The following is a 4,327-nucleotide window of genomic DNA, read 5'->3' as shown; positions in this document are numbered from 1 at the left end:
AGGAGACAAATCTTCCAAGTCAAGAGAAAGCGAAGCGGCTATTAATTCGCCGTATCTCGTCCAGTCGATGTTCCTCGTTAAGTCACATTTAACGGGTGTTACATCTACTGGGCATCCTCCCTTGATGTAGGAAATTTCTATCGGCAAGTGGTCACTGCCGATAGGGTCCTGGATCACCTTCCAACTAAAATCTAGGGCAATTGCTGATGGGCATAGAGACAGGTCCAGTACACTCGCCCTACTTTGAGGTGTCTGCATCCTAGTTGCCTCTCCTGAGTTGAGAATGGAAAAACCAAATCTGTCGCAGATATCTCAGATTATAGGAGAGCGAATGTCATCCTTATCGTACCCCCAGTCGATTCAATGAAAGTTAAAGTCTCCCAGGATAAAAAGCGGTCCAGGCAAGACCGCTGCTAAATTTCCAAGATCCTCTTTGAACTTTTCATTTTTTTCCTTTTCATTATTGGCTACCGGGGGGATATAAATGGATGCAATTGTCACGTGAAGAACGCCCAGTTTTGCTTTAACTGCAACAGTTTCTATCATTTCTTGCCTAGGGGTAGGTATTCTGGTGAAAGTGTGGCTGCCAAGTAAACTCCTACAGTTCCACTGTATGATAGTAGCCGTAGGAGCCATTAATCATCCAAGCGGACCATCATACTTAAGCATGGCCATTGAGCCAGCTACTGTTTGATCATTTCATTTCAGGAAAGGAAGGGTCCAAGTTGCGATCATGTGCAGATGCTGCGGGAGGTTAAGGGTCAAAAGGAGGGACTCAAGGATCTCGGAAAGAGACGGGGTGGGAGTTCTCGGGAAGCTCGTGGGCTCGGTCGGAAAAGCCAGGCTTTCCACCGGAGCTTCGGTTCGAGAAGATCGCTTCTTCTTGGGCTGCTTCCTGGCAATTTGTGGGGCGGGAGTTTTGGGATCAGCGTTCGGAACAGGTGGAGAAACTTTAGCGTGGCGCTATGGTGCCAAAGGTCTATTTTTTGTCTTTAAAACCTTCCGTTGTACCTTTTTGTAAGGCACTCTTATGATCCGCCAATAAATGTTGCGGTAAAATTTTACTAGGTTTCAAGTCGTGCGATTTGTTTTGAACAATTTGAGCAGGCAATGATTTTGTCAATAAAAATGGATGCAGATCTTTCGATCGTCATAGGGATCGGCTGAGGATATGCCTTCAAAAACCGTTACTACATTAACATTCACGACGACCATGTTCCGGACATAAATGGGGACACTGGAGCATTTCTTTGCCTGGTTCAGCTGGGCAATATGTACGTGATGCATTGCGCTTGTTCATGTTTTTATTGGTAAGTAAAAGCCGTAATTCTATAACCTATATAATCACCTCTTCTGTATTAACATGTTAAGTAACCATTTTATATTTCTAGCATCTTGTATTTCTAGCATCTAACAATATCGCTCTGAGCGGCCGGGATGGGCCTGCGGCTCGAAGGGAACAATCGACACCAACAGGAGATCGACTACACTGAACCATCCTGTCCAGTGCAACCAGGCAACACAACATTCCTCTTCAGCAACAGCACCATCATAATCCGTGCTAGAAGCAACCATTGCTGTCGGGAGACTAAAAGATGCAAAATTGATCTTAAACAAATTTGTGTAGAATGATGATTGATAAAACTTACTGTTAATGGAAGGCACTTTATACACAGAAGGACGGAAGGAAGAACTGGCGGAAAAAGAACACCCAATGCTGATTGCTGGCAAGCCGCTGGTAACGTAATGACCAATTTGGAATCCGTGATCGAGCAGAGTCAGTGTTCAAGGTCAAGCACGTCTCCGGCATACGATATGCATTCTCCAATACCCATGGCCAGGTTCTCCTACGAGGTACAGCGTGGGCTCACCCGCTAACTGTAAATGCACAATCCGTTGATATCCTTATCACCGCATAGTTGTCTTGAACCTTTTCCCGCTCCGTCTTCCGTGCCAACACCTCCAAACGTTCACCATGGCGCTGCAGAACTAAAAGGCAAAAAAAATACTATAAGCCAGATATCTGGGATAAAAGCATATAATTATATATACCTGATTAGATGCACTCATCGACTTTGTAGAGCAAACAGATTTTTGAATCTGAAAAATAAGAAAAGTTCAACCAATACAAGCCGTTCCAGCGTCTAGTACGACTGTAGCACTGCTTCTTTTTTTCTTCTTAACCACACCATGATCTGCTACGCGCAAGCGTACCACGCTCTAATTTATATTACGTGTACTTCATTCCTGCTCTGAGCAAGTCTGGTGGTTCAGTCTTCAGGCTGAGGTATACATGCACACGGCATTCTGTTTCTAATCTTACTCTCACTCATCCGTTTCAGCACAATGAAAAAGTTTCACACGCACAGATCACAGCTGATAAACAACACACTCGACGCCCGCCCCTTCCAACCTTGCAGCGAAAGTACCGTTGTTACACTCAAACATACCACCACACAACGCGAAGAGTCTACGGACATATAGAGAAGCAAAGCAAAATCAGGAGAGAAAAGAGCGAATACAAGAATAGGGGAACTCCCGAAAACACATGACGAGACACGACAATACACAATACATTGACAAAAACTTATCCTCGAATATTTGTTTACATTTGGCATAGCTATCCTCGAAAAATTTATCGAAACATAGATTTTTCGAGGATAGTGAACTTTTGTTTATTTACATTCGATGAACATGGTTCCGGTTCATTTTATGACAGGGTTCATTCAAAATGTAAACAAACAGAATCAAAACCAAAACAAATTATCCTCGAAATAATTTGGAATCTCGTAAATCTTTTCGAGGAAATTTCGTTAACGAAGGTATTTACCAAAACATTTACGAAAACAAGGGGTATAGATAACTTGGGTACTGGGGTTATTACACAAGGGATTTTTTGGTTGGTGATTTTCTGTCAAATAGGGCGTTTGACAGAAAAAAAAACCCGCTGTGCGTATAATAACACAATATGCTGCACAGATTTTTTTGCCATCATCCGAATTATTTTACATTTGAATTGTCCGTTATTCTAAAATGGAATGAAATATTTATCATTAACACGTATCGTACCATGCCGGGCACCGACTGACGATGCCATTATGATAGGGATATTTTTTCGTGACCGACAGCGCTTTGGTCAGACGAACATTCAGTTAGAGATTTTTCGGTTCAAACTGGTCGAACATCACTTTCTAAGTATGATTTTTCAAATGTTTCAAAGAACATGTACAGAACAACACAGTCTGTCGTGGTTTTCGTGCTTGTTCTATTCTCTTCGTTCACCGCGTAATGTTCCGCTCGTTACGAAGAATTGCGGGCCGAACGAAAAGTGAAATTGCTGTTTGAAAACGGAGGCACTGGTTGGAGCTGCCGCTGATGATAAATCTCAGTGTAGCACTGAGCCGCTCATGTGGTGACACAGCTGATCTCATAATCGTGTCTTCCTTCACGATCAGCGGTGTGACCTTCTCCAAAAGCCACATATATGATTCCTCATCCATTCTGGCGTAATTTAGCCAATCCGTCGGCTCCAGCCTCAGCTCTTCCATCATGTTGAAATGCGATAGGGAACTTCTTTTCAAATACATTGTTTTTACCTATTTCGATCGCGGCTTTATTTCGCTTTGTGTAGCAAATAACGCTCCTAGCATTAGCAAAACATCGTCTTCAATATTCATTTTAAATCACATGAACTAAACTGGACAATAATATTCAATAAAAATTGCGAGGCAAAACAACGCTTCCAAAATGTAAACAATCCTCACTTTGACTGAAAAAAACCAGCGCGATCGAAATCTGAATTGAGCATGTCGAAATCATTTTTTCAGACCGGCATTTATCTGTCAAACGTATTTTGACAGAAAATCACTGATGAAAAATCCCTCGTCTAATAACAAGGTATGTAGATATAGAAGGTAGAGTTGTTTAGAGCAAATTGACATTTCTCGACCTGACATAACAGTTCCGTGGTGATCAAGGGGAAGGGTATTGAGAAGAGTCATGGCAGCGTCGGAGGAGGCGCCGATGGTGGTATCGCTTGCGATTTTTTGACGAAAAATGCAACCAAATATCGTCAATCTTCTGTGGAACAACATTTGATATACGAAGATGACCCATAAATTAGCGAAATTGCTCAAGGGATTGAGAATCGAGGCTGTTTGTTCATGTTTGTTGCCCATACCATATGTTTTTGTAAACAAACTCTGACATAACTCGACTAAAATGTCGCCCTGTCAAATCGATAAAAATTCACCTTCTAAATACTTACACCTTGGTCTAATAACCCCATACCTCCTATATCCATATACCTTGAAATGGTGGGCTGTCA

At 42.2% G+C, this 4,327-nt stretch overlaps 1 long non-coding RNA gene across 2 annotated transcripts; it reads right to left on the bottom strand.

Moving 5' to 3' along the window:
- Positions 1-1,327: 1,327 nt before the first annotated feature.
- Positions 1,328-2,554, bottom strand: LOC118513130. 2 transcript variants are annotated; one of them, XR_004906417.1, is made up of 4 exons: positions 2,235-2,554; positions 2,053-2,100; positions 1,650-1,989; positions 1,328-1,588 (listed from the first exon to the last, which is right to left on the bottom strand). It is a non-coding gene; the product is annotated as an uncharacterized LOC118513130 (long non-coding RNA). The 2 variants fall into 2 exon arrangements; XR_004906416.1 differs by having other exon boundaries at positions 2,053-2,552.
- Positions 2,555-4,327: the final 1,773 nt, after the last annotated feature.

This window comes from Anopheles stephensi, chromosome X (genome assembly GCF_013141755.1).
Source record: "Anopheles stephensi strain Indian chromosome X, UCI_ANSTEP_V1.0, whole genome shotgun sequence".
NCBI classification, from domain to species: Eukaryota; Metazoa; Arthropoda; class Insecta; order Diptera; family Culicidae; genus Anopheles; species Anopheles stephensi.
The sequence above is the reverse complement of the archived record's forward strand: the minus strand, read 5'-3'. Positions and strand labels throughout refer to the sequence as shown.